The following is a 16,583-nucleotide window of genomic DNA, read 5'->3' as shown; positions in this document are numbered from 1 at the left end:
GATACCGGGAAGGAAGAGGGGGCTAGAAAGGGGGAACCGATCGCAAGGATCTACATATAACCCCCTCTCTGGGGGATGGGAAACAGAAAAGTGGGTGAAGGGAGACACTGGGCAGTGTAAGATAAGATAAAATAATTTATAAAGTATTAAGGGTTCATGAGGGAAGGGGGAGCGGGGAGGGAGGGGGAGGGAAAAAAGGAAAACGAGGAGCTTATTTCAGGAACCCAAGCAGAATGGGAATTTTGAGAATGATGAGGGCAACAAATGTATAAGCGTGCTTTACAAAAATGATGTATGTGTGGATTGTGATAAGAATTGTATGAACCCCAATAAAATATTTTTTAAAAAACCAACTATAACAGTATTGGGTGCTAATTTCAACTGGTAACGCCTACTATTGTCTTCAAAGGTCTCCTACCAACTCACTGGGTCTGTGTGAATCTACCCTGCAGTCCTTTGGGCTGTTTGGTAGAACAAGTGGCAGCTTAAGGGTAGGGCTGTTGATAGTGGTAGATAACACCCCCCACCCCCACCCCCACCCCCACCCCCCACCGCCATGGGAAATTGGGAATCAAGAGCTCCACCTCTATGTATTCCCTGTGGCCTTGGGAGAAACTGATCTCAGAGGCTATTTCCTCGTCTGGAATCTAAGGGGATTTTTGCCATTTATCCTCAAGGGGCCTTTTGAAAGGCAGTTATATACCATTTCCTAATGCCAAAAAGGTATCAGTGTTTCAGAAAATCTGTAACTAAAAAGTTTTGTAGTTCACTGTTCTTGACATTTGGGATAATTTCCTAAAGAGGTTAGTCCCAGGCATTTAATACTGTATAGTCAACATCAGCGTTACTTACTCATGCTTTGGTTGTGTGTGTGTGTGTGTGTGTGTGTGTGTGGCGCATTGTTACCCATTATCTTTGAACTGGACCCATACTAAGAAATGAGAAACAGCTGATGAAATCAGCAGTCAGTCACACATGAAAAAGAAGCTGGAAAAACCTTCCCAGAACTAGTAATATTAGCAAACTTCCAAAGAACACCGCCCATAATTAACAACAGTTTGGGAAGAGTATAAAAATTTCGAATTTGAAATATGGCTCAGAGTACAGCCTCGTGTTGCTTGTTTGTGTTTGTTTGTTTTTTTCCCCTCAGAATTTATCCATCCTCCTTTTTTTTTTTTTTTTTTTTTGCCCCTTTCTCTCTGGACAGCCTCATTTACTTAAATGTTTCCTGAGAATGCCTTTAGTCTGCACAGTAGAGCTTGGGTGGAAGCATGGGATTGAATTCCTGTCGGAGCCTCTCCAGAGGCTCGTCAACCAAAGCTCATTCCAAACCCCAGTACATCGTGTGACCAGGTATAAGTGCGTCCAGCTAACACCATAGGGAGAATGGCTTCAGAACTCAATCCTCTGGCAGGGGTGCCCCCAAGGTCAGAATCTGTGACATTGGACTACAAGCCAAGACGCCAGGGTAGACCTGATCCAAGTGCCAAGGTCAAGATTCAGCTGGCCCCGGAGCCCTTTGGAGTATGAATCACCCTCTTTAGAAAAATGTTCCAGTCTAAATCTCCAGAGAACTGTATTTCTAACACTCCCTACAAAAGGCAAAGATTTAGAATGTCATTGGCCAACAATTGCAGGCAATTATGCCACTCTTAATGGAGATGACTGGTTGACCCTCTCCCTCCCTAAAGAGTCATGAGCCCCTTCCCTAGTTGGTGTTGGAACATGTCTTAGGTTTCAAGCACACCCTTTCCCTGGCAACTGCACTGCTCCTGATTACTCCCTATCAGTGGGGTGGATAGAAGCCTCAGAGATGTGAGCGACTTCTTGGCCGAGGTGATGAATTATCATCCACTGTGTCTTTCCTCACACTCTGCCTTTCCTTCTTTCACGAAGAGGCAGATGCCTGAAGCCTGCAGTCACTGTGTGGAGGGGAAGCCCAACAAAAGTGTCTGACAAGAGCACGCTGGTTGGAGTCCATACGAGCAAGAAGTAAGTCTCTGTATGAAGCTAGTGGCCTATGAAGCTGCGTGATGCAGCAGGTGGTCTCAGCCAGCTAAGCTAGCCCCTGTGCAGCATTTCCGACGCAGCATGTCTTGTGATAAGTGGGGTTTCCCCACTTCTTATCCTTCTCTGTTCAGAGAGCACAAGGCCTGCCCACGTGCCCCGTGGCCTTGTCTCAATCTCCAGGGCTCTCTCTCGTCTTTCAAATGGGGCCTCCCAGTGTGAAGAGGCAGTAGAGCATGGGTAGAAGCGTCTCTGAGTCAGACTGCCCATGTGCAATTCCCAACTCTATTTAATTACATGAGAGGCCCCAAGCAAATGGCTTACCTCTCTTGAGTTTTGAAATCACTCTCTGCGGTAGGTAAATATTACTTTACAGAGCTGTTATGGAATGAATGGGACATTCTGTGTAAAATTCTTGGCATATAATCAACACTTAAAAGGTATTAGTATTTTTAAAAAGGTGTAAGTATTATTATCGTTAGTATTCATTGAGCCTAAGTCGGCATAACTTACATACTGTAGCTAGCTGGCATTGTTGCTACTCTTCCGTCTCTTCCTCTATGTCCTCATTTAAGTTATTTCCACCAATAACTCACAGCAATTTTATGTCATAAGTAGACCCACTCCTCACTTACTCACATGGCTAGGCTCTGTGTTAAGCTGGTCTGTCTAGAGAGACAAAATCAATGACACTCATATATGTATAAGAAAGCGCTTTATATCAAGGAGTAATTTTATATCAACAAGACTCCCCAGCCCAGTCCAACTCAAGTCCATGGGTCCAATGCTAGCCGGAGCTCTCCTCAGCTCACGTAGGTGCAGGCCAATAACATAGCAGGATGCAGGAAGGTCACAGGTCAGTGCGTGCAGAGTCTTGTGGATCCAAAGTCAATGGGAAGATGACAGCTCCCAGGGTGGGGTGGCCCACATGTGGCCATCCCTAGAGACAGACACATAGTCCCAAGAAGGAGGAAGGCAAAGAGGCAGAGACAGAGGAGGGGTCCCCAGCGTCTCTCTTATATAAAGGCCACACTTCCCAGGAGGCCTCATTAGGCTATGCCTTGATTGACAGGTTGGGTTCCAACCCTACACAAGTGCAAGTTGACATAAAATGTGCAGCCACAGGTTCCAAAGACCCAAAATGTAAAAATCGGTATCACGCACAAGTGGAGGATGACCACATCAGATCACAAAGTGGAGGAGTACATGGTTACATAATTGCCAAATTACGTCATTACATAATTGCCCGGCCACGGAGAATCAGGACCTAGACAAAGTGACACATAACCGTGACCATCATGATCAAGGGTACTCTTGCCTTGATCTCAGCATTTGTACATCATTATAAAATTGGAGAGTAGAGTTCTTATTACTGTTCTAAATGTGTCATGTTGGATAAGTAAAGAGCAGTTGTGTATTTATTGCTTCTGCCTCTACCCCAAAGATGCCATGTCATCGTCAATCCTTTACCTGATGTGCTGGATCATATTTAGAAACTGAGAAGCATTTTGCAAAACGTGGAAGTAGTAGTAGGTGAACTACAAAGAAATAGGCCCAGGTGTATGTCAAATGAATGCTTATTTACTTTGGTAGCTATTCACTCAGTTCAAGGACTGCTGACCTCCCCCGTGAGGACTGTCCTCCACCCAGCTCTCTAGAAGATTCTACATTTCTAAACTAGGAGCTTTGAAAAATACCATATATACTCGAGTATAAGCCAACCCGAATATCAGCTGAGGCACCTAATTTTACCACAAAAACGGCATTTAAAAATGTGCTGAAAAACTCAGCTTATACATGAGGAGATACGGTATGTTTATTTTACTTTTGGTGAAATTATACAATGCAGAACATACACCACCAGTTCAACAGTTTGCACACGCACAATTCAGTGACATGAGTCACATTCTCTGTGGTGTGTCACCTCTTCCCTCACAGCCCATAGTGTTTGGGCAGTTCTTGTAATGCAGAGTGAAAAGAAACAGGAAGGAGGCAGGAGATTAAGAAGCAACGAAGATTAAGAGTGAACGAAGGGAAAGGGTCTCCCCAGGCTGTGGGGGAAAGAGAAACTGAGGAACAGCTGCAAGCAAGGAGAGCAGACGGAAGAGAAATGGTGTGTGCGTGGCTTTACACAAACATACCAGGCGGCTTCAAACAGTTCGTGGAAGAATTGAACGTCAAATCACGAAAAATCCCCACAAACTTTGCGAAGCCCTTTGTTCTAGCCCCTTAGCATGCTGATCAGCTACAAACAAAGGGCTGCTAGTGTTTGGAACTGCCTTGGGTGGCTGGACTCTCTTTTGTACCATGGTCTCATTCGAAGACCAGACAGAACGGCCCACAGCTTCAGCAAGTGATGATCTATTTTTGTACAGCTCAGCATTAGTCTCAAAAACAGAATAATAAAAACATAAAACTTACCTGAAAAAGTGAAAGAGAACCAACCACCCTGCTGTTGAACTGATGCCAACTGTGTTGTTTACTGGAGTAGAAAGTCCGTCTTTCTTCTGAGGAGTGGCTGGTAGTTTCAAACCTGCGGCCTGCAGTCAGCAGAACAGCCTCAGCAAGGGGGCATCTGTGGCAAGAGACAGAAACGTGGTGAGAAGACCTGCTCTTGTTAGGTGCCTTCGAGCCAGAGCCGACTCATATGGACCAAACCACGGAACAAAACGCCACCCACACCAGCCCCAGCCTCACAAGGCTAGGCCTGAGCCCATCCTCACAGCCGCCATGCCAACCCCTCTTCTTGAGGGCCGTCTCCTTTTTTGCTGTCCCGCTACCAAGCACGATGTTCTTTTCCAGGGACTGCTCTCTCCTGGTAACATGTCCAAAGCACAGGAGAGGAAGTCTCGACACCCTTGTTTCTAAAGAGCATCCGGGCCATCCGTGTTCTTTCGGCAGTCCAGGGTCCCAACAATGTTCTTGGCCAGCACTCTCGCATCGGTTCCTGTACGGTCTTCCTTACGTAACGTTCAACCTTCACATGCATATGAGGTGTGGTGATTGAAAATACCATGACTCAGGTCAGGCATCTCTTAGTCTTCAAAGTATTATCCGTAATTTTCAACACTTTAAAGTCTTGTGCAGCAGACTGACTTAATGCAACACCTCGTTCGATCCCTTGGCTGATGCTTCCATGAGCATTGGTTGCAGATCCAAGCAAGATGCAATCAACTATCCTCGCTAGCACTGTGCTGCGTATCTGCACCTGCTGAGCAACATGAACTCCTCGACAACTTAACGTTAACTATTGGTCCTGCTGTGAGACTTTACATCACGTTGTAACACACATCGAAGGCCACAGTCCTTGAGCTTCCTCAGCAAGTGCGCCAAGTCCTCCTCACTTTCAGCAGGCAAGGTTGTGTCATCTGCATATCCCAGGTTGTTGATCAGCCTTCCTCTGATCTTGACGCCACATTCTTCTTCAGATATCCCAGCGTCTCTGATTATTTCCTCTGTGTTCAGGGAGAAGCTAGCAGATCTTCAAAGTGAGGTGGGAGCCTGGTTCTTGCTTCTTCACTCTAAATATGGAATGAGCCCGGGTTAGGACAGACAACACGAAAAGAGTTGTTCTCCAGACCAAGGAATGTTGGAGCGGTCACCTCGTCACGTGTTGAATAAACCATCACTGTCATCTGAACAGCTCAGCTACTGGCCTCGGAGTCTTCACGGTTGGCCCCGTTTTAGGTTCTGATTGGAATTCAGATGAGTTCACAACCTCCAGGGTTTCCTTCTGAATGAAGTTTTCTTCGCGACCTGTTTGCAAAGGGCTCCTCAAAGATAACCCTTTCCCTGGAATTCCCAAGGGGCTGTAGAACTTTGACCCTGGAAGAGCTTGAAATACGGTTCCACTCTGGAAAGGTTGGCGAGGAGGAAACTTGAAATCCCTCAGGTCTCCCTGAACTCACACTTTTGCTAAGCTGAGATGGTGCGGGCAGTGGAGTTTGGCCCCAGGGACACAGGAGATCACGTTTCCCTAGCTGTGAGGATGTAAATAGAAGCCACTGTGGCCTCTGGGTCTGAAAAGGTGACAGCCTGGAAAGAGACATTCCTGAAGAAGCTCAGGGCTTCCTTCCTCCTGCCATATGGTCTCAATCATCTGTGAGCTGTGGCATCGCCACTCACCCCTGGGAAGCGACTCTGCTCTGCTGTGACTCAGGACCTCGTGTGGCTTCCTGGGAAATCTTGTGCTGATCAATATGACACCAGAAGAGACACAGTCTGCCTTATGCCTTTGTCCCCTATTACAACAAAAATAGCCTTGAATGTGGGAGCGTGGAGAACATATACTTCAAGTACCAGTTTCACTATCTGTTCCAGAGACCGCGGGCAGCATTACCAAACTCTCAGTCTGTAGGTCATAGGACACGATCTCTGATCTCTGAGGGGCGGCCGAGCGCTGCGAGGAGTCCAAGGTCAGCAGATGAGAATGACTCATCCTTCACAGTTGGGGGTGTTCCTTTTCCAGAGAACAGCTTAGGAGAAAATGGGTGCTGAGCAGGCCGGAGAGAGCGCAGATGCTGACAAAGTACTTCACAGCCTGGCCAGAGGACATCCAACTGGGAAGGCAGTGTTCATGGCTCCAAGTCCACCTATGCTGCTGCTCTAGACAAGTGCACCCCAAGCCCTGGGGAAGACACTGCCAAGGTGACATCCACAACCCCCCTGGATGCCCCCGAGAGCTCAGCCATCGACAATTCCGTGCCACACATCTCTACTCCCACACGTGGGTTGCTGGGAATTGGACCTGATAGCGATTGGTTAGCCAGTGGACACCAGTTCATTCCTAATCACGAAACACTTGCTCTCCAAAGGTGCCGTACCACAACCACTTCCTGGCAGCCTCTTCTCGTATGGGGCTTTTTCTTTCATTTTTAAATGTTTATGCAAGGGAGAGTAGAATTCTGTTAGGCACAATCATATCCTTGGGGTTGTGTGTAGGGGTGTACTGGTCTGGGGTTCACAAAGGGGTTGAGTAATGTTTCATAATGTTTATTAAATAATTTTCCTGCCCAGTCACTTTTCAATTCACCTATTTGGAAAATCCCCAGCTTTCTGAGTTCTACTTTTACCAAGGGGAAGGCAGAGATTTCCCAGGCTCCTCTGTAACCAGAGCGCCAGCATACGAGCTGAAGTCTACCAACTGGGTGACAGATGTTGCCCCGGGGTGAGGACATTAAGGAGAAGCACTGGGTAAAACCCACTTTGCTGGGAAGGCAGACAACAGAGCTTCATTTGGAAGCAATGGGACGTAGTCGGTGGCGGCGGTGTAGCCTGTTCCTCTAGGGCGTGATGGGGTCGGCAGCTCCTGCGAACAGTTCACCTCTACCGCAACAGAGCTGGACATGGCTGTGAGAGTGCTTCTCTGGGCTCTCAATAATTTTTAAAACTTATTTTATTTTCATAAATTGCTTTATTGGGGGCTCTTACAGCTCCTATCACAATCCATACCTCCATTGTATCAAGCACATGACATATGTTGCCATCATCCTTTTCAAAATGTTTTCTTTCTACTTGATCCCTTGGTATCAGTTCCTCAAGAATGTTAGGGGCTAGCCAATTTCCTTTCAGTCAACTGCTTTTAAGAAGATGCAAACAACCAAAATGCCCACCTGTGGAGGAGTGGACAGATAAAGTCTGGTCCACACGCACAATGAACTGTGATGCGATGCATCCCGGGATAACGAGAATGAAGCTACCAAACACCTCAGGACAGGCTTCATTTGGCAAAGTGCAGAACAAGTGTTCTCGGACAGCGGGCCGCTTCGGGGGTTTCCATTCCATTTCTAAAAGGCTGCCCATCATTTCACTCACAGGGCCTTTGAAGTGTTCCTGCTTAGCAAAGTCACTGCTAGCTCATCAGAGAGTCCACAGAAGTGTCTGCTTAGCTAGGTCACTGGTACTTGTCCACAGTGAGAAGTATAAAGTTCATGAGGAAAGGGATGCGTGCACGTGCACACACACACACACACACACACACACACACACACACACACACACCACTGCCATTGAGTTCATTCTAACTCATAGCGACCCTATAGGGCAGAGGAGAACTTCCTCCATGGATTTCAGAGACTGGAACTCTTTGCTGGAGTAGAAAGCCTCATCTTTGTCCAGAGGAGCACCCAGTGGTTTAGGACTGCTGACCTTGCAGTTGGCATCCCAACACAGAACCCACTATGTCACCAGGGCTCCCAGAGCAGTAGCCCGGTGTCTAGAGCTATCTTAGGCACATTGTAGGGTACCTGATGGGTCACTGTTCAATCAATGGATGGTTTTATTGAAATTTAAACTTTTCTACCAGATAGTGGTCTAACTATATCGTGATAAGAATGAACAACATGATGTTGGAAGTTTGGTATGCCCTGAGAGTTTCATACACAATAGATTTGATTTTATCCCTCTGGTGTAAAGTTTTAACCAAAGGCATTCAACTTTGGAGCATAACAAATTATGGGTAACACTGAGAAGAGGGAGACTTCCGAAACGCTTCCTTGCACTCACACTGAATTGTCTGTCACACAGCCCAATCCGCAGGTCTTTGAACAGCACACGGGAAGGCTGCATGGTTTTAAGTCAGGAAAGGTGTGCACAGGGCTGTAGCCATGCACCATACTTATTCTACTGGACGCTGAGCCGAAAGTCCAAGAGGGTGGACCATGTGGTAAAGAACATGGCATTAGGACTAGAGGAAGGCTCATTAGCAACCGGCAAGGTGGAGGTGACAAACGCCTGCTTGCCGATAGTGGAAAGACTGGAATCGCTTACCACTGAGGATCACAGCCTCACAACTGGACCAAGAGCAACATCATGACCACCGCAGAAAAGATTGAGCTGTTGAGGATTTATGGAGCCACAACTAAAGCTCCGGGAAGCAGCAGTCAAGAAATCAAATGTCATATTGCATCGGGCAATAGCAGTCCATAGCAAAAGACTTCTATATAGGCTAAAAAGAAAAGATGTCACTTTGAGGTCTAACGTGCACCAAGCCAGGTATGTTCAACTCCTCCCTGTACAGGTGGAGGGGAGACAAGGCATACGGAAAAATGGAAGACCCGTGGATTCACTGGAGCTATGGCATTGGGGAAGAGTACAGAACACACTGTGGACTGCTGTCCCAGAAAAACCACAACCAGGACGTCTTAGAAATGAGGCTGCCCAGGCTTTCTCCCGCAGGTTAGCATGAGAGGCCAGTCCCTGGAGGACACCCAGGCTTGGTAAAGCAGACTCAGCCCCCAAAGAGTGTGCTCCACAATGGGAGGGAGTGGCAACAGCCAGTGGCTGGGACAACGGACGCCATCACAGCAGTGGTGGTGGAGATGGCCCAGGACGAGGCAGGGCTTTTCTGTTGCATTCAGAGTTGCTATGTGTTGCGACGGACTCCAGAGACACTTCACAACAGCAGCAGCAACAAAGTTGGAGGCCTGCGTGAAACGGCTCTTTAATGTCTGTACAAATTAGACACAAGTCTGCTGGTGATGCCGTCCCCTTGCGGAAGGTCTCCAAGAGATCGTCATGCAAAGTTGTCTTCAGTAAAAAGGCATTTGCCAGTTGGGGCTGACGCCATGCAGAAGCTGCTACACACACGGCTTCACTTATCCTCGTAAGCACCTTAAAGCCTGTGAGTCATATCATAATCTCTGACAGAGGAAGAATGGGAGGCATAGTGACATTAAATTACTTGGTGGTAGATGATTTCAACCCCAGTCCAGCTGACCTCAGAGTCTGCCACCCTAACCACAGAGTTTTCGGCCTCTGGTAGACCAGGGTGTTTCTGTAGACACTCTAGTGTTTTCATATGGGAGAAAGGGCTGCAAAACCATTGCCACCCCTAAATGTCTAGTCCCTTCTCTGAGTCTGACAGCACCTACTACAGGACCTGTGGGAAAGGCAAGGAGAATGTTTAAAACATTCTCACGAAGAGCAATTATTTCTAAGTGATTACCGTATATACTCGAGTATAAGCCAACCTGAATATCAGCCGAGGGACCTAATTTTACCACAAAAACTGCATTCAAAATGTGCTGGAAAAAACTCGGCTTACACACGAGTATATGGTATTCTCCAATCCTATACCTTGGTGTACCTGATCATACTAGAACTCTTAAAAACCAAGTATCTCTAGAAAATTTTCTCTAAGCCCATTCAACAGAATGCAAAGGCTTAAGTTCCCATAGCTTCTATTTTAGGTCAAACGGTACATGTCTTTCATCTCACTTCAAACACACCGGTTCTGCTTTGGGCATTTCTTTGAAGAAAGGCTTGCTTTGAAAGGACAAGCAGCCGCAGCGATAAAGGTCTCATAGCAAAGGTATTTGCCTTCCTTGCCAGCAGGAGCATCTTTGCTACACGTTCGTCTAGCTATTTCAGGGTGATCTTTGGCCAGCTTAAGACAGTGCCTGAAGCTTCCTATCCATTTTGAAAATAGGACTATCATGTGGCCCAGCAACCCCCCCTACTAAGTGCATATCCTAGAGAAATAAGAGCCTCTGTGGCAGACCCGGGGTGGTGGTGGTGGTGAGTGTGTGAGACAGAACGGGAAGGAGAGAGGGCGGAGGGATGGAAAAGAAGGAAGAGCCACCACACGCGTGTGCATGGCGGTGTGTGTGTGTGTGTGTGTGTTGAATACTGTCCCTGTGCTGATGAGACGGGCTATGCAACTGTGCTTTGTATGTTCTTCCCCATGTGAGTTACACTCCGCAAATAAGAGCACGTATGTGTGTGAGAGAGAAAAGCCACGGCCTCCAGCCCTCCCGTGTTCCTTCCCCTTCAGCTCTAAACACTGGGCTGAGTGGTGAAGAAGGGAGGAGATGCAGCAGCAACTCCGGCTGTAACAGGAGGGTGTCCACGCGCACCCCTGATCATCGCAGCACCATTCACAACTGCAGAAAGATGGACACAACGTCAATGCCCACCAACGGACATTGACTAGTACCTAGACTCAACAGAGTACCTACCGTGTGATGTCTCCTTACATGCAGGGGGCCAGGAAGGAAGGAGGGATGGGAGGAAGGAGGGAAGGAGAGAAGGAAGGCAGGCTGGAAAGGCCTCACGATGCTGAGTGAATTGAGTCAACTACAAAAGGATAAACAGTATATGAAGCACTATTGTAAAGAAGAAAGGGGCTTTACCCTAAAACAGCGGTTCTCAACCTGGGGGTTGCGACCCCTTTGGGGGTCGAACGACCCTTTCACAGGGGTCATCCAATCCATCACAGTAGCAAAATGACAGTGATGCAGTAGCAAGGAAAATAATTTTATGGTTGGGGGTTACTACCACATGAGGAACTATATGAAAGGGTCATGGCCTGAGGAAGGTTGAGAACTCCTGTCCTCAAAGAAGCCTTATTTGATGGTTACCAGGGCGAGGAGAGGGAAGGTAAATCACTGACTAGAGCAAGGTGCCCTTCTCCAGGACTGGTCTCTTCTGATAACATGTCTGACAGACGTGAGACAGAGTCTCGCCGTCCGTGCTTCTGAATGTCCTAACTGTACTTCTTCCAAGACAGAGGTGCGAGTTCCTAGGGGAACCTGTGGGACTTTCAGTAGTCTTTGCCAGCACTGGCACGGACATGCACGATGCTTCGAAGTCTTTCTTATTCAGTGTCCAACTTTCACATGCATAAAAGGCAAATGAAAAGACCATGGCTTGGGTCACTTTTCAACACGTTAGAGGATCTTAGGAGGCAGATTGACTGGATGCAATGCGTCCCAGTCAGAGAGCCTGGTATAACAAGCTCTAAACAAGTGTTTGCAGACGCTGCCCGCGCAGTATGCTGGGGGCCATGTTTCGTCCTTGCTGAGGCCCAGGGCAACCTCGGCTTTGTTGAGATAAAGCCAGCTGGTGGAGGCTTCTATCTGGAAGCCGCCTATCTTTCTTCCCTTTGTTTTTCACAAGAATGACATTTATGGACATGTCCTGTCTTAGACGATGCATTTTCGAGTATCTCTCAGAAGTAAATCAAGTGTTGGCCTGAGCTGACTCTCTATGAAAACTTTGATCTGCTCACATGCATTTCTTCTTGTTTTATCCTGCTACTCCAGATCAAACCTAAAATGACACCCCAGAGGTCGCATCCAACACTGGCCTGAGAGAGAGAGAGAGAGAGAGAGAGAGAGAGAGAGAGAGAGAGAGAGAGAGAGAGAGAGAGAGAGAGAGAGACATGTATGCATAAGTGCATTTCCACTTCTGTGCTAGAACAGGAAGTCATCCCCAAATACCAAGAGTCCCACTACCACCAAGCCGATTCTGACTCCTGCTGACCCCACAGGAGAGGGCAACACTGACCCATAGGAACGCCCAGACTTTGAATCTTTAAGGAAGCTGACTGCCCTATCGTTCTCTGGTGGCTCGGTTAGGGAGCTAGAGGCGGAAACCAGGGGCTGTCCCACTCCATGCCAGGGTCTCCCTGCCCTGCTGACGGGAAGAGGACATGCGCACATTCAGGCCCTTGAGCCAGGAAGCCAGCACACCTGCGTGGGCCCCAACCTAGGCCAGGTGGGCTTAATTCAGCAAATGGGGTCAACCAGCGCCGCCGACGATCATGCCTCCCAGCGGAAGGCCCTAAAAAGGCCTGAACTAGGAGACCACCCTCTTTTCTAACTGCTCCTCCGCAGTCCCTGGAGGCTGGGCCAAGGTCTCTCTCTCTCTCTCTCTCTCTCTCTCTCTCTCTCTCTCTCTCTCTCTCTCTCTCTCTCTCTCTCTCTCTCTCTCTCTCTCTCTCTCTCTCTCTCTCTCTCTCTCATGTTCCGTTTACTGTAATGCCTGAAACTGCTTCTACCCTTTAGACAAACTCACTTGGATCACGAACTAGGCTTCAGCACGAATTCTTTCTCGTGCGAGGCCAAGGACCGAGTCTTTCTCGCCCGAGAAACAGTGCGAACAGCTGACTTTGCTGGTGCAGCTGAATGCTTACCCAGGTGTTGTCATCCCAGCACCACGTGTTACAGGGGATATTAATGGTTAAGTTTGGTAAAAAAAAAAAGCAAAGCAAAAACTCACGCAAGCCACACCCACCGCCGTGGAGTGGATTCTGACTCATCGTGACCCTGCAGGACAGGGTAGAACTGCCCTGTGGGTTTCTGACAGTGTCACTCTCCACTGGGACAGCAAGCCCTGTCGCTCTCCCACGGAGAGCTTGCTGGCCTCGAAGTTAGCAGGCGAATGCACAACCACTAGGCCTCGAGGGCTCCGACCAAGTGCAGTAAAAGAACAGAAAAAAATCCAAAGGAAAATGTCACCACCCCCACCCCCAACAAAAAAAGTAAGCCGGCACCGCTGGGTCCAGTTTCTCAAACCTGGAGGGCTCGAGGGCTGCGTCCCACACCACGAGGGGGTGGCTAAGCAGTCTTTCATGACGTACTCACTCATGGGCGCCAGCCAACTCTTTCCCAGGAAGGAGTCTTCTCCTGACAGGCTCGCCCAGGAGCAGTCGGCAACAAAGCCCCTCATTACGTGGCCATGCTCCTCTGGGCAAATAGCTGAGCATGATGGGAAGTCCTTGCACATGTGATTCCCTTTGTTTGGTTACTTATCCACTCTATTCGGAAACCCAGGATCCCCCCCCTGCCTTCCCCTACACAAGGGTATTGTCTGCAGTTTGGGGCCCTATCGATTTAACCCCGCCCATGAGCTGGGGGGATAAACACTTTCTGGCGCTAATGTGGTGTGAACCTTCCCAATCTAGACATCTGGACACAATGTTAAACAAACGGTAACCGCCACAAAAACCAGTTAGATTTGTTTGTGGTTACTTCAGCGCTTCAGCAGTTTCGTGTTTAAAAGTCTGGTCTGCACCCTGTGGAAAGTAGCTTTTGAGCCCAACAATTCCTGAACCACTGCTTTGAGTTTTCCCAGGCCTCAGTGGCCCACAGATGCAGGGGAATCCAGAGGGAGTTTTAAGAATTCTGTTACCTATGAGACCTCACTTCCTAAGTGCTCTTGGCAAGCTTCTCGTTGACACCTTTATTTACTTCAAATAGAGATATGATCTAGTCTTGGCTGGAGCAGCATTCTTAAACCAACGCCTCTATGTGCTTGACATGACCCACGATCCTTATCTTTGTCAATATTAAACAGAGTTGTTTTCCCAATATTGAACAGAGTTGTTTTCCGTTGTCATTGCGATTCGTGGTGACCTTGCATATCATAGCAGGAACAGTGCCTGGTCCCGGGCCATCTGCGTGATCCCGGAGCGCCCTGTTGGGGTTGTTGTGTCAGCCCAACCCGCTGAGGCTTTCTCTTGCTGACCCTTAGTTGACCAGACATGACAGCTGGCCTAGAGATCGTTCTTTCTGCATCACATGACCAAAGTAAGCAAGCCCAGAAATGTCCTCATCCTCAATTGTAAGCAACCTCCTGTTTGTATATATTCAATATTCTTCACCAACACCATAGTTCAAATGCATCAATTCTTCTCTTTCACCATCCAACTTTAGCATGCATAGAAAAACAAACCTACCAAACCCATCACCCATTGAGTCGATTCTGACTCAGAGACACTTCATACAGTGTTTCTGAGATTCTAAATCTTTAAGCGCAGACAGCCTCATCTTTCTCCCTAGTAGTTGCTGGTGGATTTGACCTGCCATCCTTGTGGTTAGAAGCCCAACAGAATAAAAATAGCAAGAGCTCCTTTTGATTGCTACCACGTGTCTGCCGGTTTGTCAGGCTGTATTGGCTTGCGTGTTGTTATGGTGCTGGAAGTTATGTCACCGGTGTTCCAAAGGGAACAGGTCTCACCAGAGCTTCCAGATGAAGGACAGACTGTGAAGAAGGAAGAGACGGACAATCTTGTGACGGGAAGCAAAGCACTGTCTTCATGAGAAACCTCATGAAGAACAGCCGAGCATGTACCAGGAGCAGGACAAGAGGAGCCCTTCGGGCCAGAAGGAAGACCTTGGACAAGAACTGACGCGGCGGCTGCAATGAGGGGCGTGAGCACGACAGTGACTGTGAAGACGGTGCTGGACCAGGCTGCCTTTCATTCCTGTGCGCAGAGTGTCGCTGTGAGTGGGGATGGATTCAATGGCACCTAACAACAATGTTCACTTATATGTGTGCGTGCGCGTGCAAGCACAGTGACACTCTTATCTCATTTTCCTGTGAGCCACCTGTGAGGCACATGCCTCGGTTGTCCCCAATGCACAGACTGGAGAAAGGGCTTGCTGGCCGAAGGACATCCGATCTGATGACCACGGCTCGGAGGATTCGTCCCAGAAAACAATCTGAGCAGAAAGCTCAAAGGTAGATGGGAGTTTTTCCAGGTGGGTGGGTATGGTAGGCTGAATAGTGCGCCAATTCTAATCTCAAGTTGCCGGTGATACTTTACTGTGGCAGAAGAAACTGCCCAAGTGTGCTTAAGTTCAAACTCACTGCCCGAGGACATGCCAACAACAGGCCAGGGTGGAACTACCCTGTGAGTAGAGAGCCCTCTCGTTCCCCCTTTGAGCAGCTGGTGGTTTCAAACGCCTGACCTCATGGCTAATGGCCCAACATGTAACCACTGCAGCAAGGATCCACAAATGGGGTGGTTCTCCTGGATTAAGAGGTCATGGTGGCCCAGTGGCACCGAGAGCCCGTAGAGCAGTACTTCTCCACCTGTGGGGCATGACCCCTTTCACAGAGGTCACCTGATTCAGAACAGTAGCAAAATGACAGTGATGAAGTAGCAATGAAAATAATTTTATGGCTGGGCTGGGGGCAGTCACCACCCCGTGAGGAACTGTACTAAAGGGTTGCGGCCTTAGAAAGGTTGAGAACCACTGCCTTAGGGAATGAAGATGGCAGAAGTGGTCTAGGGCATTTCGTGGAGAGGGCTAGCCAATCCTCTCCCAGCCTGAGATGCACTTGTTCTTTGAGGGCTAATTAGACTCCCCAAGCCTGTTTAGACCGGTTACAATCCAGCTGAAGCTCCCGAAACAGTTCCAGCCCCCAGCCTCACATGGCCACTGGGGGCGGGGGGCACAGAGCAAGCAGCCAAGTAGCTGCCAGCGAGAGTGAATGGCAGATGGTGCCCTGCAGCCAGGCCTTGGGGACTCAGGTCTCTTCCTCTGGGCTTGCTGCAATGAGATGTGCTCAGTGCCTTGCCCATTTCAACACACAGAGTTCAAAACACGGCTCGCCCTGTCAGACACAACCACGCGGAGCTGGGGTGCTGTCTGCGGGTGGAGTGCTCCCTGCTTCATTAACTTGGGCATTTTAAAGTCCACATTCCAGGCGTCCTGTCCCCTCAACTGTTGGCATAAATTGAAACTACATTACCCTGAGTTTCGCCCTTTCACCCTCTTTATCCAGGCAGCTATCTGGGCCTAGAGGGAACCTGGCACGGCCAGTGTGCCCAGGGGCAGGTCAGGGTAACCCATGGGTCTCAGTTAATGTTTGCTTTCTAGCGTCCCTGAACTGAGGGTGGACTTGGACTAGTGGTTCTTTCCGGGGCAGTTAGCCGATGTCTACGTGAGCCCATTGGGCCGGCTCACCCTGAAGGTGCTGTGCGGTTGGACTCCATGCACCTGTACCAAAGGGCCACGCCCCCAAGGTCCGAGGGGTCAGAAAGTTGCAGTGAGCGGAGGGGGAGG

This window comes from Tenrec ecaudatus, chromosome 5, assembly GCF_050624435.1.
Source record: "Tenrec ecaudatus isolate mTenEca1 chromosome 5, mTenEca1.hap1, whole genome shotgun sequence".
NCBI lineage: Eukaryota > Metazoa > Chordata > Mammalia > Afrosoricida > Tenrecidae > Tenrec > Tenrec ecaudatus.
This window is presented reverse-complemented; position numbering follows the sequence as displayed.